The sequence below is a fragment of the Cryptomeria japonica genome, chromosome 4, assembly GCF_030272615.1.
Source record: "Cryptomeria japonica chromosome 4, Sugi_1.0, whole genome shotgun sequence".
NCBI lineage: Eukaryota > Viridiplantae > Streptophyta > Pinopsida > Cupressales > Cupressaceae > Cryptomeria > Cryptomeria japonica.
In genome coordinates this window covers 457,452,584-457,477,521 of record NC_081408.1, presented here as the reverse complement: position 1 = coordinate 457,477,521, position 24,938 = coordinate 457,452,584, and the positions used below count along the sequence as shown (strand labels likewise).

The 24,938-nt window shown below is 33.6% G+C and overlaps 1 pseudogene; it reads left to right on the top strand.

Moving 5' to 3' along the window:
• LOC131875165 (uncharacterized) overlaps positions 1-24,938 on the top strand; it is a 93,750-nt pseudogene that overhangs the window by 14,569 nt on the left and 54,243 nt on the right.

The window sequence follows — 24,938 nt, the reverse complement described above, 5'->3', positions numbered from 1 at the left end:
CTATCTGCCAATCTATGGCTCCCTGAGTTCTAATTTTCAACATGATGATCCTCTGCGGGAAACCTATCCTGAACTATTCCTATCAGGTTTTGGAGTGCTTCTAAGATGTTTCAGTTTGGGTCAACTGGTTGTTCGGGAGGAGCCTCTAGGTTCACTTTCGGAACCGATTCCTCCCTATCTACCTCTTCGCGTGCTATGTGTACACGCCTAGGACCCCTTCCGTGCTTGTGAGCTTTTCGCGTAGTCGGAGGCGTCCTTATGAGAAAATAAAATAAAATAAATTAAATAACTAATTTTTAGGAAAAATATTTAATTAATTAAATTTAAATATCATAGAAAATTAATATAATTAAATTAATTAAATAATTAAAGCAAAACGTAATGGAGAAAGGTTCCTAGTGTGGGAAACCTTGCTCTGATACCAAAATGTCATGCCGAAACTTTTGGGCACGAACGGGATAATTTTTTTTTTTAAATCACAACTTAATAACATTAAATTTGCTAAAATGAAATGCACTAGCATGTTTGTCTTAACTATGTGTGAGTTAACTCTAACCACTAACTGAAGTAAGTGATAATAGTTTAAATCAAATGCAAAACATTAAAAGAATTATTTATTCTCATCGATTTTAATCAATAAATTAATTTAGCCAATTAATTGACGTAGATAAAATTAATCTTCAATAACTATTAATTGTCTTTAGGAACTAATTAAATTAGTCCTAGCACTTAGTTCATAATGTCTATATCTTATTTTAACAATAATGAAAATGTCTTTAAACTAAATCGACTAAAGGGCCAATTAAATTCATAATGAATTTTGTCCTATAAAGTTAATCTCAATAAAATACTATGTTTAGGTGGACAAAGAAAAATGTTCCCTTTAGTCAAATAACTACCAACAAAATAAATTTCCTAAATGATTAACTCTAATATAATTTAAAATTTAAGACTTCATATTTAATTGTTTATTTAACATATATAAATTATGAATGTTAAATAAACTAATTAAATTAAAGTCAAATTTATACAACCATCGATTAAAACTATATATATATATATATATATATATATATATATATATATATATATATATATATATATATATATATATATATATATATATATATATATATATTAAACACCTATATGTTTATATGTGAGGTTAATCCCCTTTTTTTTAAAACATGCATTATTAACAAATACCCATTTAACCTAACTAAAATGTTATAAAAAAGATCCCTCTCAAACTCTATTTCTCCTCCAAACATTATCTTGCCCTAACCCTATTTTCGGGTTAGGGCTTAACTATGATTTTATCCTTTTATTATTTATTTTTTGATGTGTGTGTGTGTGTGTGTGTGATTGTGCAGGTTCAAGAGGCAGGGGCCATGGCGGATACGGCAGATGAGTGGAGGAGTGGAGGCGGTTTAGAAGGGCGTCGGGTGGGGGCCTTCTCGGGTGCCACTGGGTATCCCCACAGTGGTGGCTGGGTGCCGCCCACTGTGGGAATACACAGTGGCGGTCGGGCCCTTCCATTGCAGTTACCCGCAGTGGGAGGCCCTAACCTCCACTGTGGTTTCCCACAGTGGTGGCCTCCGTGTCGTCCATTGTGTGGAGCCACAGTGGCGGCCCGAGCCGCCGCCGGCCCACTATGCTAACACACAGTGGGTTCGGCCCTTTTTTCCCCGAAACCCTAGGTTTAAAAAAAAATACTTTCCTCTATTTTTTTTGTTTATTATTTTTTTATATAAAAAATATAATTTTATATATAGAGAGAGAGAGAGAGAGATATATATACTTTAAAATAAATATAAATAAATATATATATATATATATATATATATATATTTATTTATTTATATACATATATTTTGAATACTCATTAGATTTAGGGCTAAATTTTTTTTTAAGCAAATTTATATTATTATTTTTTTCTTTTCAAAAAAAACATAGAACAGATTATTAATAATCCTCAGATTTAAATCAAGGTCTTTTTTTTTTTTTAAACTTTTTAAACAGATTGATTAAAGTATTCTGATTTAAATCCGTGTATATTTTTTTTTTACATTAAATACCACAAAACAGAGATAGCCTATTTAACTGTAGATTTAATTTCTGTAATAAATAAATAACAGAGTTAAATAAATATGAAAAACAACTATATAGATATGTTATTATTTAAATTAAATAGACTATTTAATTCTAGATTTTAATTTCTGCAAATAAGTAAATGATAGAATTAAATAAATCTAAATAGCAACTTTATTTTTAGACTAGAAAGCATTGAAATAAAACTTAGAGATAGTCATATTAATTTTTTTGATTTGTTTTCTGCGAATAAATTAAAGGGAAAAATGACAGAATTTATTAACATATATTCAGCAACTACATAAATCTAGATTTATTTTAATTAAACTTAGAGATATGCATAAAGAAATAAACTTGAACATTTGTTTTCAAAGTAACATGCATGCAATCATTAAAACTTCAAGAACAATACAAAACGTAAACTTCACATGAATAATTCATTTTGCAACCAAATAATACTTAATAAAAGCAATGCATTTCCTTAAAGTATATTTAAAACACATTATAGTCAACCTTACAAATGGATCTCTCATTTCTATTAAATGAGGACCTTAAAAATAATAGATACATTTCCTTTCGAAAATAGATACAAAAAAGTTTCCCTTTACATTGCTGCAACTTAAAAACATAAATATTCCATTCCCAAATCTTTTTCTGTAAACAAATAAGTCCAGCAACTTCTACTTTTCCTTTTCTTTTCTTTCAACAACCTGTAAATAAATCAAAATGCTTTGACCATGGAGTGCTCACCTCCTAGCCTAGGCTTACTAAAAGCCACCCCCAAGCTTGGAGAACCAAGCCCTAGACAAGTTACACACATGCAAACACAACAAGCAGGGGAAAACAATCACACCAACATATTCCCAACCAAGGCTACATTGCACCACAAAATGTGATGTCTATTCGAGGGTGGTAGTGGACCAAATACCCTGAGGAGACTGCAAGACTAGTAGAACACAAAGCCACCTCATGGCAACCAAAGATATATCATAAGTATAATAACCCCACATCCTTATGCCCCCCCAAGGCATTCATACCATATTTCCCTCCTTATGACCCCCAAATGTATAAACAGGCCATGCAGCAAGGATCACAAATATATCCCTTGAGATCACTCTCAGAACGAGAGCCTCTCACTCGAGGGCTGTCAAACTTCTACCACCCACAAGACCATCCTCTCTCCCAAGAGTAGGAGGCCTTGGTTACTCCCAAAGCACAGAAAAATGCATATAAGAAGTACAATATAGAACACAAAATAATTTTCACAAGGGAAAAATACAAGAAACTAGCCTTTTCATACAAGCAAATCTTTTCAACATAATATGCAACATGAAAACAATACAAAAAGAAGTTAAACCAACCTTCAACTGCCCAAAGGAATGCTAGATCTAGTTGAGGATGAGCAGCCCAATTCCACAATTCCTTGCTACTCTACCCTTAGCCAAGTTCCTATTCCAAATCTATTCTTCTTTTCAAAATTGCCTTGTCTCCAAAAATGGAGAGTGGGTGATTACCTCCAAAATATCTCATTCTTGCCTAAGAAAACCTCAGTCAGAGTTCTCACAGGATTCTAAAATTGAAAAAGGAAAAAGTCAAGAAAAGATCAAAAGGGATCTCTCATCAAAAAGGAAAGTTAACTAACCTAGATGATGCCTTCTAAATTCAATTTTTCGCTCACCTTAGGAAACCCACTTTTTAGGGTGACTAAACAGCCACATGGGAGTTGTCACATGCCTAAAATTACTCCTAACCCTTAGGTATACCTTATGGGCTTTAGGAAACACCTTTAAACTACCCCTAGGAGTCCATTTAACCCCTTTTAAACCCATTTAAGGTAACTTTCGGGTCAAACCTAAGTTGACCACCCCAAAGATTCTCTACCCAAGGAAAATATAGAACCACATTAAATTATTTGAAAAAGCTATGGTTAAACAACTCCCTTCAAGAGACAAGTCAAAATTCAAGACATAAATTAACACGTGTCAAGTGACACAATAAAATACATTACAAAATTACACATAGAAATTGTCTCTTGTTGGATTTAAATAAATCGATAATAAAATTTAACACATGCATCATTCACTATTACAAATAAAATATGATACATACGGGGTGTTGTCTCTTCAAATAGACAACCCCTAGCTTTACAAACGTACATAGGTCTAGGTTTGGTTCTACATAATATTTCCATCGTCACATGGATAATTTTCCTACGCATCTCAATTACACATTAGTACTTACAAATAACCTAATATAACATTTAAACACATGAATAAGAATACACGTCAAACACTCTGCATACAATTGATATTAAACAAAAATCAATATGTCTTGTATCAAAATAAATCAACATAAGCAATTATCATAATCCTCATAATTTTGATCCATACATAAACATGCATCATATTTCTATCATCATAGTAAAGTCCTGCAATTCCAATAATGACATACATCATCACAAAGTAATCCTATTCTAGAATCATAAAGAGTTCTATGTCTATAATGCATAGAAATGAAGCATCAATATATATCAATGTTATCCAAATCATGAAATATGAAATCATATAAGTTATAAATCTATAATGTATAAAAATAAAGCAACCATAATAGTCTCAACATGGAAAATACTGAAATGCTAGGATGAGTCGGGGTAGGGCCTCGTAGAAGTGATGAAGGAATATTTCTTGGTTATTCATCTAAGAGCAAAGCATATAGATGTTTTAATAAAAGATTGCAAAAAATCATTGAGAGTGCAAATGTGAAGATAGATGAACACTTTAGAGGAAATTAAAGGTCTATGGATTCTGAACCATTAGTTGAGATGATCACAAATGAGCCTATACAGAGTGCACCAATACAGAATGTTGATCCAGTCACATTGGCATCATCAGAGAATTCCACAGTGACTGAAGAACAACAACAAGTAAACACACCCAGGTATGTAAGACTGGATCACTCTGAAAGTTAGATAATTGGGAATAAGTATCAAGGAGTTATGACAAGAGGAAGATTGGAAAATGAAGAGGTATGTTTAATTTCTCAAATTGAACCAGCATCTGTTATTGAGGCATGTGAAGATAAACATTGGATTAAAGCAATGGAAGATCAATTAAAACAAATTGAAAAGAACAATACTTGGACATTGGTTCCTTGGCCTAAAAATAAAAATGTAATTGGAACTAAATGGGTATTTAGAATAAACTTAATGAAGATGGTAAGGTAATTGGAAACAAAGAAAGATTAGTGTGTAAAGGATATTCATAGAAAGAGGGAATTGATTACAATGAAACCTTTGTACCAGTAGCTATAATTGAGGTAGTCAGATTATTTCTTGCATTTGCAACACACAAGAACTATAAAGTATATCAAATGGATGTAAAATGTGCATTTTTGAATGGTGATCTTGAAGAGGAAGTTTACATTGAGCAACCTGATGGATTTTCATTGACAAATGATAAAGATATGGTTTGCAGATTAAGGAAAGCTTTATATGGATTGAAGCAAGCTCCTCGAGCTTGGTATGCTAGATTGGACAAATATCTTTTGAAGCTTGGATACACTAAAGGTAATGCTAACAACAATCTATATTACAAAGTGACTAATGATGACATCTTGGTTATTGAATTTTTTAATGATGATATAATATTTGGAGGAGAAGATGGATTGTGTAAAGACTTTTCTAATAAAATGTAGGAAGAATTTGAAATGTTTATGATTGGGGAGATAAAATTCTTTTTAGGATTGCAGATTTCACAGACTGATAAAGGTATATTCATATGTCAAAAAAAGTACCTAAAGGAACTACTGAAGAAATTTGGTATGGAAACCTCTAAATTGGTAAGCACTCCTATGACTACAACTGATAAAATGTCATTGAGGATGATTCAGCTCCTGTTAATCTGACAAGATACAAATCTATGATTGGAGGTTTACTATATTTAATACAAACAAGACCTGATATAATGAATATAGTACGTATGTTTCAAGATTTTAGAGTAATCCTGGAGAAAATCATGAATCAGCAAGGATTTTCCGGTATCTACAAGCCACAACAAATCTTGGTTTGTGGTACCTAAAGATGAAAATTTTGATTTATGTGCATACACTGATGCTAATTGGGCACGATATATAGATGATAGAAAGAGAACCACTGATAGGGCATTCTTTCTTGGTAGCAGATTGATTTCATGGTTGAGAAAGAAACAGAGTTGTACATCATTATCAACAACAGAATCAGAATATGTTGCAACAACAACTAATTGTACTCAGGTATTATGGATTAAGCAAATGTTGAAGGACATAAAGGTAAAATGCAAAGAACCTATAATCATTTATTGTGATAATTCAGCAGCAATTGATATATCTAAGAATCCGGTATTTCACTCTAAACCTAAACATGTTTCTATCAAATATAATTTTTTGAAAGAGAATGTTGAAGCAAAAGAAGTGAGATTGGTTTATGTGCATACTAAAGAGAAGATTGTAGATATCTTTACTAAGACTTTGCCTAAGGAAACTTTTGAATATCTCAGAGAGCAGCTTGGGGTTATACCCTCACTGGTAGAGACTTAGACAGTTGATATTTGACATCAAACCGACAGAATTAACAGAGAAACTTTTTTCTAGCTTTGATGGAGGAGAGCTACATCTCAAGGGGAGTAGTTGGAGTAGTTGGTTGTAATTGGATATTATGTTTTTTGTATCTGGTATTTGTAATTCTTTGGCATTTGATGTCAAAGGGGGAGATATATCTATGGAAAAAAAATCATTATCCTTTGGGGAGAGATTTTTCATTAGGGGAGAGATATATACTCTCTACATTTGATTTCTGGTATTGGTATATTCTGGAGATTGTTGGTTTTTATTTTTTTTGGCATTGTGCTTTGGCACTTAGATGTTTTTCCATCTTGTGTTGCCATCAATGCCAAAGGGGGAGATTGTTGGTATTATGGATGTGTTGTATTGGTTTTGTCATTGATGTCAACACTTATCTACACTTATCCTTCTAGAGATCTTTGATTATGATGAACTGGCACATTATGTTCACCGGCAAGTTCGATGACTTATGTACAGTCACCGATATTTGGTTCACCGGTAGGTTATATTGTTCACCGACACTGAGGATGACTTGTTATCATCTGGAGATCAATTGGTTATGTCAAAGACATGGTTTGGACACTTGGTTTTGGTATTTTGGTTATTGGTCTAATCAGGATGACATATTTGTTGTTACCAGCAAATTGGTCTACGTTATGGACCGACATGCATTATCTATTCCAGATCAACACGACACGTTATGGAGATGATTTAATCAATTGGATATTGTTGTAATTGTATTGAGATGACATGATGCATCATATCTTGACTTGTTGTAATTGATTTTATTGTAATATTCTTAATTAGCCGACCTACACATTTGGTCTTAGGTTTTGGTATATATGTAAGATCTCATTTGTGAGATGATGTAATAAGGAGAAGGAAGATATAGAAAAGAGAGATGGTATATTGTTATGGTATTGTAACATAGTATGTGTGAATATTGAAGATCATATGAGCAGACCATAGAGAAGGTGATTATCAAAGCTTAATCGGTACTGAATCTAGCATTGGAGATGCTACTTTGAGCAGTACATTATCATTGGATTTAATCATCCAATTGTAGTTAGTGTGACTCCTATTTTGTGATTAAGCAATGAACTCTAGGCGGTTGGCCTCTCTGTATGTGCAGACCCCATTTGTACACACATACCATCCACAGTAGTATCATCTGTTTGTGGGTAAGGTTTCCCACCGTGGTTTTTCCCCTTACAAAGTTTCCACGTACAAATCTCTATGTTATGTGTTGTGGATGTTGTTTCTCTTTTTGTTTCATGCATTAAGTTTCACTTGTATTGATATTAATTGTTAATTTGTTAACCGACATTAAGTTTGATTTACCGGTATTATGTATCAAGTTTGATTAAGTTATATTTGGGTTGAAATTAATAGACAACTGATTCACCCCCCCCCACCCCCCCTTTCACGGTTGCCTCCAGGTCCTAACGGAATTGGTGCTGACTATTTTATTATAGGGTTGGATAGTTTCTATCATGTTGAAAGTTTTTAATAACATAAGAACAAATGGACATTGATGAACTAAAATGAATGTAGTAACCTAGTAATGTTGGATAAGTTATATCTCATGATTAAAATTCTATAGTTTAAATGGTAATCTTTTCTATGTTGTGGGCAATAGTTTAAGTAGGAAATATCTCATGTATCTTTTTGTTGTTTCTTTATTAGTAATGACATTGGGAAAATCTAGAGGATGTAAGTTGGATGGATGAGACTATTTCTATTTGTACTTTATTGTTATGTAATCAAATAAGTTTAATGTATGGAATTTCTTAAAGAATAATGTGATGATGCATCTTTAATTCCACTTGTGCCCTTAAGATGATGTGATTCTTTAGTTAAGTTTAATGTCATTTATCTTTATTTAAATTTTTTTTATCTCTATTATGTTTAGATAGGTTGTTAGTTGGTTTTATTCTCTAGGGTTTCTTGGAGTGCATTACAAGGCGTCCTTCTTGAATGGGGATCTAGAAGAAGAATTCTATATAGATTAACCTGATAGATTTTAATTGGTAGATAATCCAAGCATGGTGTGAAGATTGAAAAAAGCCATGGTATGGTCTTAAACAAGCCCCTAGGGCTTGGTATGCTAGGTTGGACAAGTACTACAACAAGGATTCAAGAAAGGTACAATAGATAGCAATCTTTATTTCAACATTGATAATGACAAATTGTTGATAGTTTTTGTATATGTTGATGATATTATCTTTGGTGGAGATGATGGTGTATGTAAGAGATTTGTAGATAAATGGAAAAAGAATTTGTGATGTCAATGATCAAGGTGATATATCTTTCTTTGTTAGACTTCAAGTTATTCAGTTAGATGATGGAATCTTCATTTCTAAGGTAAAACATATTTAGGAGATGTTGAAAAAGTTTGGAATGGAGAATTATAAATAAGTTCATTTAAGTAAATATGATGAATTTCTAGGAGTTGATCAAACTCTTTATAGGTCTACGATTGGAAGACTATTATATTTTACTGCTTCTAAACTTAATATCATATATGTAGTATATTTGCTTTTTATATATTAAGCTAATCCTAAGCAATCTCATGATAAGGTTATGAAAACTATATTTAGATATTTAAAAATGACTCTAGATTATGACCTATTGTACAAAAGAATGATGTTTTTTCTTTGAAGGCTTATGCTGATGCTGATTGGGATGGATGTTGCGATGACAAATGAAGTACTAGTGGAATTGATTTTTTTTGGAGAAAAATTGGTTTCTTACTTTTGTAAGAAGATTCAGTTTCTTTATCAATAATAGAGGAAGAGTACATTGTTGTAGCATCCTGTTGCACTCAAGTGATGTGGATGAAGAAAATATTGAAAGATATTAATGTGATGTATGATGAGATCATTCCTATTATGTGTGACAATAAAAGTGCTATAAAAATTTCAAATAATTTGGTGATGCATTCTTGAACTAAACACATTTCTATCAGATATCATTTTTTGAGAGATCAAGTTGTAGAGAAGGAAGTCACATTGGAGTATGTGCCTACAAAAGAATATGTTGTAGATATATTCACTAAGGAACTTTAAAAGGATACTTTTGAGTATCTTAGGTAGAAGTTAGGTGTTATTCCCCCTCCTTCTAACTAGATGAATAAGTTCATGCATCTATCTAGAGGGACAAATTCAAAGAATATTCTTTGTATCCTTGATTGATATGGTTGTTTCTCTTAGGGAGAGAAAGTAGTTGGTTAGTTGTTATTGAAATAAGGGAAGAGAGTGTAGAAGAATATGTATGCACAATTAGGTGAAGACATGTGCCCTTTGTCCTAGATGTCAAAGGGCGAGAAATACTAGATAATTTCTATGTAGGAGAGATATTGCTAAATGTCATCTATTCGAAAAAGAGGGAAAGATAGTGTATACTATTATACTAGAGAGATGATAGTGAAAAGGGGAGAGAATGCTGAAATGAGAGGAGATAACATTACATTATGTAATAACTGGTAAGTGTTGTCATGAATGAAAACGGGGATATTCACTAATACATTTGGACTAGATTTCTGACTGAGGTTTCCGACGGAGAAGGTATATTGTGGCCAAATTAGATTTTTTTTTTTTTAAATGCTCGCATTCGTCATAATTCCGATGAAAATTTCCCATTTGGTTTCGATGAAGAAGGCATTAGCAATGAGAATTTTATTTTTTCCAAAAAAGTGCTTGATTTCATCGTAATTCCGATGACAACGGCCATTACTTAAAAAAAAGAAGAGGGGACTTCATTTGTATTGCAAATTTCCCGCGTAGGCATTCATGGCGACTTCAACCCCCAAGAACATCAAACTCATGTCGAAGGCATTTGTGGCATTTCTTGCAATCCCGTGCAGGAGGTAGATTCAAATTGCCCTAGTTTTTAATTTCATGTTAAAAAAAATATACATGTGGTGGTTAATTGCCCTAGTTTAATCTCGTAAAACCATAGAACTATGATTGAGGAGTGAGCGTTCAATTTTGTAGCAGCAATCCCTTCCTCCCATATACGCGTGTGTTGATTGTTCAAATGAGATCACATCTCTTTGCGACATTGTATTAAACAATTCACGAGCCTTGTCCATGTTTCCACATTTTGCATTCATGTCAAGCAGGGCATTTGCAAGTACAACACCTAACAAAATTCCTCTATCCGTTATGCTTTGATGGATGTCCATACCCTATTCCAAAGCTCCCATTTTTGCACAGGCAGGGAGGATGCTAGCAAAGGTTGTGGAATTTGGCTTTATGCCTTCCAATTTCATTTGCTTGAAAGTGTCTAAAGCCTTTTTGACAAATCTATTTTGTGCATATCCAGCAATTGTTGAAGTCCATGAGACAACATTTCTTTCAGGCATTATATCAAACAATTCACGTGCCTTGTCTATGCTTCCACATTTTGCATACATGTCTACCAGGGCAGTTGCAACTATAACATCTGACAAAATTCCTCTATCCTTTATGCTTCGATGAATGTCCATACCATGTTCTAAATCTCCCATTTTGGCACAGGCAGGGAGGATAGTAGCAATGGTCGTGGAATTTGGCTTTACACCTACCGATTGCATTTGATTGAAAGTTTCTAAAGCCTTCTCAACAAATCCATTTTGTGCATATCTGACAATCATTGCAGTCCAAGAAACCACATTTCTTTAAGGCAATTTGTCAAACAGTTCCCGTGCCTTGTCTATGCTTCCACATTTTGCATACATGCTAACAGAGCAGTTGCAACTACATCTGACAAAATTCCTCTATCTTTTATGCTTTGATGGATGTCCATACCCTATTCTAAAGCTCCCATTTTGGCACAGGCTGGGAGTACATTGGCAAATGTAACTAAATAAATGCAATGATCAGCTCCAAAGACATCAAACCACTACTAACAAAACTGAGAGTCTAAAATATGATAGGGAATAGTGTGAGCTGTCTTGAAATAAAATATTTTATTTTCAATTTCAACTAAAACATAATTACTCAGTTATTTAATGTTATTAATAAGTGTTTAATTTATGAAAGAGATAAATGGTTGGCCACAAGTACATGAGTTACTAAATGCACACAAATAAGTGAATTTGATATTCAAAACTATCTACAATGAATTCAATTCTTGTCCATTAGTCATTTATGTTTGCAATAAGCATCTTTCTTTGTTTTTCTTAATCTTTATTCATAGTTATGTGCATATTTCACATTCTATAATTAGGATATCAATTGCTATGCCTAAACACTAGCATGATGTTTGTGTTGTGGTATAGATGCGTGGAAACATAATTATGGGATTGTTATATTATAGAGATCATAAATATAGATATCACATATTAGTTCTAGCTCTTCTTGGATTGAGTCTAAAGTTGACATGCAATCATAAAGCCATTATTAGTAGATCTATCCATTTCTAGTAAAGACAATCAAGAAAGTCAATTTGATATTGAGAGTTTCTTATCTGTTTACCTATTGATCATTATTAAGCCATAATATTTAGGTCTATTTATCTCTCTTGCAAAACCTCTGTAAGTGTCCTAGATTGTCCCTACTACTCACTCTTCAATGAAATAGTGGAGTTCTAAAGATTTGTTGCACAAGATGGTGTTGAACGTATCAACAAGGCTAGCATGGAAGGCATGTTCAAGCTTCCACTTGTACAACTTACAACAAATGATTTGTTGATAGAAGAAATTCTTGAAATAGGGATACAATCAAAAGACAAGTAAGTACATACAAACCTCCTCAGTTGAAAGTAAAATCTATGTATAAAAAGAGTACATTGAATCCCAATCCATAAACACAATAGAGATACTGATGGAGACTTAATTGGATGTACGCACCAGAGTTGTTAGAGTATGCTAAGCTATTACATAATGTTTCCTAAAGCTACATTAGTATTTTACCCAAATCATTATCTACCAAAACTAACTATAGTAATCCTTTTGAGGATTCATTTCATGGTGCTAGATCTTCATTTAGTTCCACTTCTTGTTGGAGAAAAAGAACAATTATTTCTTGAGGTAGATGAATATCTCATCAACAAAGGACAAGACCCTTTCTAGAATATAACAAATTCTACTCCAACAAAAGATCATGGGATCTTCACTAGAGATATGGAATAAGAGATAGGTTTCTATTGCTGCATTAAAAGCATTGGCATGTTCTTCATTTATTGATGTAAAATCTCTGTGATGCCACCACAACCAACAAAGGTGTAAAAAGTTGTTTGCAATGCATGGATTTTTAGGATTGTCCTTTGAGAAAATAGAATTAAAGTATGGAAGCAGTATCTACCAGCTCCTGAGGGAATCTTGATGAAAAATAACTATAAAATATTTGGGCGAGCTTATATGCAAAAACTTATGCTTATTGATGGGTTTATGTACAGAAATAAGCACAAATTAAGTGGTAAAGGGGCTTTTGGAAACAAGAGGGACAGAGAGGCAATGGAAGTGAAAACTTCTGGTGTTGTGTCTGCTCCATCTCAGAATGGGAATGGCGAAGGTGTTATAATAGGAGCTAAGAAGGGTGTTGGAAGAAGCAGGCGTGTTTACATTCCCCCATTTAAGCTAGCTCAAATGATGAAAGATGTGGAAGACAAGAGTAGTGTGGAATACCAGTGCATGGCATGGGATGCCCTTCGGAAGAGTATTAATGGGTTAGTAAACAAGGTAAATCATCTAACATCAAGAACATCATTCCAGAGTTGTTTGCAGAGAATCTCATCTGTGGGAGGGGTCTATTTTGTAGGTCTTGTATGAAATCCCAAATGGCATCCCCTAGATTTATAGATGTTTTTGTTGCATTGGTTGCTATGGTAAATACAAAATTTCCTGAAGTTGGCAATCTACTTTTGCGAAGAATTATTTTGCAGCTTAAGAGGGCATACAAACACAATGACAAACACATGTTGATAGCAGGAGCCAAATTCATAGCTCATTTAGTGAATCAAGAAGTTGCACATGAGATCATTGCCTTGGAACTTCTCACCCTTTTACTAGAGAACCCCACAGATGATAGTGTAGAGGTTGGTGTTGGGTTCATGAAAGAATGTGGTTCTTTGTTGCAAGACCTTTCACCCAAAGGTCTCTATGGGATTTTTGAAAGATTTTAAGGTATTCTCCATGAGGGGGAAATTGACAAACGAGTATAGTTTTTAATCAAAGGCCTTTTTACATTTTGCAAAGCTAAATTTGAGGGTCATCTAGTTATGCATCCAGATCAGTTAACACATGAAGTTTTCCTAGAAGATGAACTTGATCAAGAAGCTAGTTTGGATGTTTTCAAGCCAGATCCCGATTTCTTAGAGCATGAGGCAACCTATGAAAAATTGAAGAAATATATCCTTGGAGATGCTTCTTCAGATGAAGCAGAAGGGGAGAATGATTCAAGTGATGATTCGAATGATGATGATGATGATGATGATGATGATGATGATGATGATGATGATGATGATGATGATGATGATGAGGAAGGTGAGGAAGAGGAAGATGAGGAAGCACTGAGAATATAGGATGAGACAGAGACAAACTTGGTCAATTTAAGACGTACAATTTATTTGCCAATCATGTCAAGTGTTGATTTTGAGGAAGCTGGTCATAAGCTACTAAAGATCAAGCTTGAACCTGGTCAAGAGAGAACATACCTTCATTATTATGGTCTTCTTGGGCAAAGATTTTGTATGATGAATAAAATTTATGAGGAATTTTTTGATAAGTGTTTTGTACAACAGTATTCCATGATACACAAATTGGAAACAAATAAACTACATAATGTTGCAAAGCTTTTTGCCCACTTACTTGGCACATATTCTCTTCCATGGCATTGTCTTGCTTATATACGTGAGACAGAGGAAGATACTACTTCCTCTTCCCATATTTTTATAAAGATTCTCTTGCAGGAGCTGGCAGAGCAACTTGGTATATTGTTGCTTAATGAAAGGTTGAACGATCCAACAATGCAGGAGTCTTTTGATTCAATTTCTCCAAAGGACAATCCCAAAAATTCACGGTTTGCTATCAATTTCTTTACTTCTATTGGTCTTGGTGGTATCACTAAGAGTTTGCATGAGTATTTGAAGAATATGCCAAGGCTTTTAATGCAGCAGCAAAAGTCTATTCCTGAGTCAGATTAATCTACCTCTAATGATGATTCTTCTAGTTCATCAGGTTCGTCAAATTCTGAGAGTGAAACTGACAATGAGAGCAGTAAGGAGTCACCAAGAAAGAAAAATAATTCAAAGCATGACAATGAGTATGAAAAAACAAGAAGAAATAAAAGGGCAGGGGCATCTAACTCGAAGGATGGAAGTGACAACGAAAAAATCAGAAGGAAAAAGAAAAGGAATTAAAAATCTTTCTAGTCAGTTATTCAAGGCTCCAGTAGACACCGTTTTCCTAGACTGTGACAAACAAAAGAATCACTCCCAAGTGCTTTGGTTTTATAACAAATGATTATAAGATGCTACAATGTTGTCTTATGTATTTTAATAGCCACGGGTTTTAGAGTTATCTACTTGACAGGTAATGGATAAACAATGTTAGGAGGAGAAAATATTGAAGGCCAAGTGCAGATTGTGATAATACTAGATCAATGAATCCTGTTATTTATTGAGTATTTCTTGTTTTCCATGTTGTGTGATGTACCATAAGCAAACTAGAAATCTAAATTCAATAAGATGCTTTGTTCAATGATGATAATTTCTATTTTCTTGCCTATGAAGAAATACCATGTCAGACAATATCAACGAACAACAAAATAAGGAGACAATTGCTAGACTGTGGTCTAACTTGAAAAGAAAAGGTGATGGAAAATGTTATTGTTCATGCAAAATTTGTAAGGGGTTAAAGACTAGAAGACTTCTAATCAAAACAACAAAGAAACATTGTAGGCTACATGGTCACATTGAAGGTGGACATGATTATCATCCATTGGTAAGTTTCTCATTATATCATTTTGACAATTTATATACATAATAAATCACATGATGATGAGATCATGATCACGGTTTATTTATGTTAATCAATTTTATATAGCTCGAGCACCCCAAAGCACATGGTATGGATCAACATAACCCTGAGAATATGGTTTTCAAAGTGGACAAACATGGAGGTGTGAATATCGAAGCTGAAAATAATGATCCCATGGAAGATGATGATCATGAGCCAGAAAACACAATTGAAGATGATGGTACAAATACATTGATCCATGACTCATTTAGTACTCGCGTAGTTGATCATGATGATGAAGATGACCTTGATGTTGTTCATGATGTCCCTCTACTTGAGAAGGCATCTGAGGCCCTTTACAAAGGCTCACAAGCAACTCTTCTCTCTGATGTATTGTTGTTGGTGAACTTGATGGTTATGAATGGTTTATCCAACATAACAATGTCACGTATGTTAAGGTATATCATATATGTCATAATAAACTATGAATCATGTTGTACCATTAATATTCTTTATTATAACAAATTATATTTTTTCACTGTAGATTGATAGGTGAGTTTTTGTTACCACCATCAAATATTCTACCTCGCTCATACCGAGAATTATCTGCCATTATGAAAGATATTGGAATGGAGTATCAAGCAATAGATGCTTGTCCCAATGATCATATTATATATCACAAAAAACATGAATTTCAAACTGAATGCCCTGAATGTCATATTAGTAGATATCGAACAGATCAAATAACAAAAAGGGTTCCTCGCAAGGTTCTTTGCTATATTCCCATTATTCCACATATGCAACGATTATTCAAGTGCACTAGCTTGGCACAATTTATGGATTACCATGCATGAAATAGAAGTCAAGATGACATTATTCGAATGCCTGCGGATGGTTCAGCATTTATGGACATAGAGGAAAAGTGGCCACACTTTAAAGAAGAACCTCGTAATCCCAGGCTTTCATTGGCAGCGGACGGTGTCAATCCATTTGGAGAGATGAGATCTGTTTACTCAGTGTGGCTTGTTTTTGTTATCAACAATAACATTCCTCCATGGATGTCAATAAAGAGGGAGCACATAATTTTGGCAATGATTGTTCCAGGTATTTTATCATTTAAATATAGTCGTCTAAATTTAATTATAAATATTGTAGTAAAATTGTCATAATAATTATGTAATGTTTTTGTTCATTCGATTAGGTAAGTACCAAGTTAAAGATATGAATGTATATATCAAGCCACTTATCGACGAGTTGCTAGAGTTATGGAATGGTGTCACTATGTATGACGTCTCTAGACCAATAGGACAAAGATTATTTCAATTCCATGCGTTGCTTCTATGGACAATACACGATGCCCCGGGGCTAACACATTTTTGTGCTATGTTATAGTGTTTAAGTTGTGCATGAACATTATAATTCAAAAAATTATCATATTTAATCCAATTATACATTATCTTGTAGGTCTTCAAACAAAGGGAAAATTTGCATGTCCTGTTTGTGGTCCAAAGATGAAATCTCGCCATTCAAAAAGTTTAGGAAAGCAGGTGCTTGATGAGTATAGGCACTTTCTCCACAAAAGTCATGTCAAAATACTAAAAAACATCTTTTCAATGGGAAAGAAGAGAATACATCAAATCCATGAAGAATGACACCTCACCCATGGAAGTTGGAATATAATAGAATTAATCATCAAGGTAATGCCATTCCATCTATTGGTTTGTCATAAAACATCTTTTCTATTTTGTTTTGTTTACTAATGATGTGATTAATTATCATGAAGGTTGTGAAGGCATAAATGACCACCTTCCTAAGGGAATAAAAATTTATCCCCGACAATTTAGTAGGCTGCCCTACTACGAGCAGTTATAAATTGTTCATTTGTTCGATAGTATGCATATTGGAAAGAATATAACAAAGACAGTATGGAAAATATTGGATGGAAGGCGTGACAAAGAAAAAATTGTCAAAATATGTAGTGACATTCAGGATTCCAATCATGCAATGATAAATGTCATTCAATCATATAGCCATGGAGACTAGATTAATATAAGTGAGCTTCCTTGGTTATTAACGGACCAGCAAAGAAATGCTATAAAAGAAGTCATATGAAAAATTTGATTTCCCACAGGATTTGCTGCGAACATAAACAATCTCATATCAAAGAAAAGTGAATTTGGGTCAAGGATGAAAACACATGATTGGCATACGGTGTCATTAAGCTAATTCATGTTCTTGTGTTTTTAGTATGTATATAAGTACTGCATGTACGTGTACTTTTCATTATGTTACAAAAAAATGAAAAGATAATTTTATAATTGTTGCAGTACGTTCTACCTCTATCTCTCCTAGACGACTTCAACAATAATGTCAAGCAAGTCATATATTATCTTGGAAAATAGATGAGGTAAGTAGTGATATTTGTTTAGTTCATTGTATAGATGTTATATTTGCGATTTGTTTTACTTCTTATGTAATATATTTTTTTGCGTCATGAATACCTTGTAGGTGGTTGTCATGTAAAGAAATCCATAAAGACGATATAAAATATTGGAAGAGAAAAATTCCTCATTTAATATGTGAAATGAAAAAGTGTCTACCTCCAGCTTTTTTCAATGCACAAGAACACTACCTCATACACCAAGTTGAGGAGATTGAATTGTGTGGACCTGTACACACTAGGTCAATGTGGATGGTTGAGAGGCACTTGAAATTTTTTGTCCGAGGAGATGCACATGAGGATGTGCCAGAGGCGACTACTACTGATAACATACCATCATTTCTTGGATCTTCTTGTATTGCTAGTACGAGAACGTTGCAGGCCACATTGGTGGTGAGCAATGAAGAAATGCTTCCCTTAAAGATACAAAAGGTTCCAGGTACTTTAAAATTATTATTATCTATACTCTAATTGTAATTTACTTTATGATCACTCATTTTGGACTAATGATCCCATGAATTTTTTGCAGGCAATGATATTTTCTATAAACATTTTAGTGATATTGCATTGCAGATATTTGGCCCCACCATACGTAAAAGGTGGTACATCATATGTGAACTAACCCTTATCCACTTTTGATTTCATATCATTGCTAGAATAGTTTTCCTTTGATCCATTTTTTGAAGTGTAATAAATGTAGCTTCAGTTCATTTCTGAATCTAACAGGTTTGTTTTTGCTTTAAAAGGTGGAATGACCAAGAAAAAAGGTTAAAAGATGAATTGACAAACCAAATGGTTGAGTGGTTTGGAAATGACACCTTTGACAAAACCAAGCTCCTTGAAAAAGATGGCACATATCTAAAGTATGTGAGGGACCAACACAGGACCCATTTGGAGAGGAACCTAAAGTATGAGCATTCCCCCATGATTCCAGAGAGGGAGTGGAAGGACCTGATTTTGGATGCCAAGGAGAGAATTGAAAGGAAAAAAGGAAATACACCACTAGACACCAGAAGAAGGTACGAGATACTATTAAGAATGTAATTATGTACTAATTAATTACTCTTTATATTTATATAATCTAACATATTTCAAACTTTTTATAGACTGAGTGACACATCAAAGGCAACCAAGGCAAGGCAAGAAAAGCATGGGCAACACAAACTTAGCTCTAGTGGTTACATGAAACTTGCTACACGAATTGTAAGTATCTCATGTAAACAAAATATTGCACCAAAATATTAATAAATTGCCGATTTTTTTTTATCAAACAATGCAAGTAAAATTCATGGTACCAAGGAAAAATGCAGGGCTTTGAATTCAATAGAGCACCCCTAAAAGATGACAAGAGAATTGCCTACCAGCAAGGCTATTCAGCCATGGCTGATCGGCTATGAGAATTGAGTGGGCATACACAACATTCGAGTGCATCCATCACACAGGTAAATATGCTAAATGGAAGTTGTTTCAAATTGAATACTTTACCAATAATCTAATTGATGTTGAGTTCCAACATAAAGTGACTATATTTATTTTAAATAAGCAAGCAATGATAATAATGTGCATTTCATTGGAATGCAACCTGCTAATTGTGAAACACCACTTGCACATGAAGGTCTGGATGTGCATCCCAGTAGTGGAGGTATTCATATGCTATTCAAATTTATTTATTTATCTATTAATACAATTAAACATCTTAATTTGTAATTAGAGTAGTAATTAATGTAACCTTTTTTTTTAATATTTTAGAGCATGTAGTCGGTGGTGAGCAAGTGGAGCATGATTTGGGTACACAACCTCAAGAACGTGATGTTCCCCACTCAGGTAAAGAGGATCACTGTTATTGCTTTAAACAAATATAATTTCAATTGGTGTTCAACATTAATGTAACCTTTAGTATTTTAACTCCAAATGATCTAGAGGGTGTTCAACATGTTGAGGTTGAGGCTACACAAAATGATGTGGCCCCATCAAGTAAAGAGCACAACAATTATGTTCTCTAAATTAATGAAATACTTGTAACAATAATTTTTTTTTTTTTGAATTTAACCCATTTCTTTGTTATTGTAGAGGACCCCCCTTCGCTTCATTGTCCTCATCCTCAGTATAGGACTAGGCATACATTAAGATCACGAGCAGTTGGCGGAACATCTACAGAGGGGGGAAATGATGAAGAAACCGATGTTCCACTTAGCCTTTTCATAGCTTCAAAGAAAAAACAAAGAAAGAAATGATTGTAATCTAACTTATTTGATAATGACTAATTTTTATGTGTTAGTGAATGTAATTATGTGCTAATTAATGGTTATGGATGATATGTGTTAATTAATATTGATGAATGTTACGTGTTAATTAATGTTAATCAATGTTATGTGTTAATGAACGTTATGTGATATTAATGAATGAATGCTATATTTTATTAATGGTAGAAAGAATTAATGAATGAATGTTATAAGATGTTAATGGGGAATTTGGAGTGACGTTAGGTGGGGGGAGGGGCCAAATGAGCTTCCACCTTCACGTGGTTGGCCCTGTTAAGTAGAGAATATTATACTATTCTCAAAACCAAGCGAAGCTCAACAAGGTAACACACTTTTCAATATTTCATTATGTTGCATAGTTAATCTTATTGAATAATGTATATTGAATCTTAATTGCAGGGTCCAACAGAGCCAACACGAACAAAAACACCACAAGTTGCTGGGTATAATGAACTCCCATATTGTCTTGTTTGTACACGAACAATATGAGTTTCTTCTAGTGTTGATATCCAAGGTAGGACTGCAAAAGTTATGAATATGCCTCATCCTTGTAAGTTTTTTTATTACTTGTAAGTAATGAATATGCCTCATCCTTGTAAGTTTTTTTATTACTTGTAAGTCATGAATATTGCTCTTTAGTTGATTAAAATTAAATGAAAATCTTTAATGAATACACAAAACTATATACATATGCAAGCGCACCATGGTTGAGATGGTTTAACTCCCTAGTCTCACTCTACGACTAAGCTCATGCCATATCTAAATCAAAGACATCTCAAATACATGGTCGGTGGAAAGCTGCAAAATGCCATTTTCATACATAAGCAAGACATACACAATTGGGCACAATCACCAAGAGAATGGTAAAAAGTGTGTTTGGGATTGTATCATGGATGCTTTTAAGGATTGTATCATGGATGCAAAAAATCTCTTCATTAATCCTTGACTCATGATTGCTATAATACTTCTTTAGACTTCTCATGTCATTTGTTGCACTTCTTCACTATTTTGGATTGAGTTTCAACTATGAATTTTCCTTGACTTATGACTGTACCTAGCTTTGTCCTATCTTTGTAAGCTTCCTCTTTGAATTGTGGTTCTAGCTTTGATAATACCTTTTTAATGTTGCACTATTTGTAAGGAGGACAACTCTTAATGCATGTTGCAAATTGTGTTCTAGTGACTGAGACTAACCTAATGCATCTCATAATGGCATAAATTGCCAGGATGGAGATATAGCAGATGAGTTCAAGATTGTTGTTGTAGAAATTATTCGATTTTTGTGCTTGAAATTTATGTATATACACTATTTATAGTCTACTCTATATTTCATACTCAACTACTCCTATTGCTTTAAAATGAAATGTGAACTGATGAATTGTATTCTATAGATGACCAGTGCCTTTCTTCGTTGTTTGGGCTACAGAGTCTTTATATTTCTTTAGGACTTATTGTGTAAACTTATGAGACAATTTTTAAACCCACCACCTCTCGATGAGTCTGTCAGTTACTGTTTCTTATGAGCTCTACTTCAATGTCTATATTGTAAACCGCTTGAATGAATTTAAACCTAGCTTTTAAGAGACCATCCAAGGAAGAAATACCAGGAACAATTCCAATTCACTAGTAAATATTTTTGATCCAAATCTATAATATGAAACACAAAATTTCACTGGAAGAACACGAATAACCTTATCTCCTTTAGATAATATCATAAACAACTACCTGTAGGAAATGCAATAATCCACAACATAAACACAAAGGAAAATGATTGATTCTATTATGTATATTTGCCAAAATAGTACAATGGTAAGCCTGAGGCTATAATCTATTCCTTCTCTAATTCTCTTTCATGTTACAAAATCTCCCCCCTTTATACGAGAGTATACATTATTACCAAGCGTTGTGGCTTTTTGGCATATAACTGGTAACCAACATTTTTTGTTTAACAAACTAGAAGATAAACAAATTGAGTATTGTCGTCTCCTCACTGATACCTATCTGGTATCCATCGGTCCCCTTTTATGTCGAAGAAACCCTGGGCTTCGATGACTTCCTTTAGTTTTCCATCGAAATGCTTTTTCCATCGATATCACTATGCTCCTTCGATGAATGGGTCTGTTGTCTCACCGAAGCCCCTTTTATCCTCTCTTTGTCATCTTCCACCAATAAAGTTGTATCGAAGACATGCCTTTTAGTCTCCTTGAAACTCATATTCTCATCAAAATCTTTTTGTTGTCCATCAGGTTTCATGTCGAAGAAACTTTGGACTTCAGTGACTTCTTTTGTCCTCCCATCGAAACTCATATCCTTATCGATATCATTCATCGATGTAAACTACTTCTGTTTTATCGATATCACTTTTTCGATGAGAATGCTTCTTTCGATGAATCTTCTTTATCTTGCATCGATGATATTGTTTCTTCGAAAGCCTTTTCTCATCGATGGGGGCCACCTCTTCTTTCTTCGATACCTTTTGTCAGTGGGACCATCTCTTTCAGTGAGTCTTTTTGCACCGATAGTGCTATATCCTCGAAGACCTTTTCTTTTCGATGAGAACCATCTCCACTTTCCTCGATATCTTTTATCGATGGAGTTACTATCTTCGATGAGTCCTGTCTAAAGTTGATCGGCGTTTTCTTTCTTCAATGCCCCTTTTATATCGATGAGACATCGCTAGGTCTCATCGATACTGTTTGAATCTTAGATACTTTGATAGAATGCTTTTAGACTTGTTTGATAACTTATGAGTTATTACGGTATCAATGAAAATGATGATTTCTTCTAAAGAGAGATGGATTCTATAATTTAATTTCTCAAATCAAGATATTTTACTTAATTCAGATTTGATGCTCAACAGAATGACTGCACTATCACCAATCTATCTTGAAGATTTGAATACTCTTTAGATTATGATTATGACTGTCATGATATTTCATGAGACTGCTCTATCCCCATATGAAACCCTTTGTTCCCACAAATCAATGCTTTGAACTTGACTGCAACTTTATAGTGATCACTGTCTTTGTATGGTAAGCTTGCTACTTTCTCAACTTTTGATATATTGGAGGCTCCTAGGATGGTTTCTATCTTATAGTCACAATACCTTGCTATAATTTGTAGCTATTCTATGTTTATTTTTTTTCCACTCTTAACTCATAGTTCAACCGAATATGGTTCATCTTGGAATCAATGCACATCAGTTATAATGAGATTATAACCAGTCTCCATGGTTGTAAGACCTGAAGAAGGATTCTTGTCATCAATTAGATGCATACTTTTGGGAATATAGAAAGACAAAAAAAAATATTAGAACCGTATTTTTTGTTAAGTCATAATATGATGTGTTAATTTACCTAAATAAGGGAACCAATGTTGTATTAGGTTTAATTCAATGATGACAGTTGAAGCTTGTTAGAGATAGGGGATTTGTAGCAGTTGGCTTGTTAGGTTATGTCACAATCCCATGAAGGTCCTTGTAAACCGTTAATGTCAGTAGACATGAGACTGTTATGTAACGAATTGGATCAGCTAAACCTAGAAGTTTTGTAACCATTGAATCAACTGACTCAAGTGTATGTTAATTATCTTATGATGGTCATTTATGATCGTTATTCTTAGTAGACATTAAGCAATTCGCTAGATAGTTGGTTAGTAAACCAGTGAGTTAGTTGGCTCAAGTGTATGCTATTTATCATATGATGGTCGTTAATAACCATTATTGTTAGTACACATTAAGTAGATGGCTTGTTTAGATGGTTGGTAACTAGTGAGTTTGTTGAGCTCAAGAATTGGATGTACAAGTCGAGAAAGGGAGGTGAACACTAACAACGCATTGGTGCTTGCAATGTTAAAACCTTGGCCAATATGGTGATGCTTTATCTAAGTGATGAAACTGGCCATTTGAATTCCTTTCTCATATTGATTAGCTTAATAATATTTGTTCAAATTTTTTTATCGTTAAAAGATTACCTTCCTTTTAGATAAATTAGTTAGATTCTTATTATGTTGAAGAACATTTAGTTAGTTTTCTCCTTCAACTTAAGTAGTTATGTTTTAATTTAAAATGCTCAATTTTTTATCTTAATATAGATCACAATTTATTTTCTTTAAGTATAGAATTAATGAAATATTACATATGGTATCAAAGAAACCAAGTTCAACATTGAACCTCAGGATTTCCACCTATAAACTAAACTATATACATATGTAGGCACACCATGGTTGAGATAATATGCAGGCACACTATATACAAAACTATATTCGCAAGTAAATCTTTTATTCAAATCCACAATATGAAACACAGAGTTTTACTAGAAGAACACAAGTAACCTTATCTTCTTTAGATAATATCACAAGCAACTGCCTATAGAAAGATGCAATAATCCATAACATATACAAAAAGGAAAGATGACTGATTATATTATGTATGTTCGCAAAATGGTACAATAGTAAGCCTGAGGCTATATTCTACTTCTCTAATGATCCTTATTGTTACAAAAGTTTCCTCATTTATATGAGGGTATACATTGTCACCAAGCATCGTGGCTTTTCAGCACATAACTATTAATTAGCACTTTTGTTAACAAACTGGAAGATAAAAAAGTTC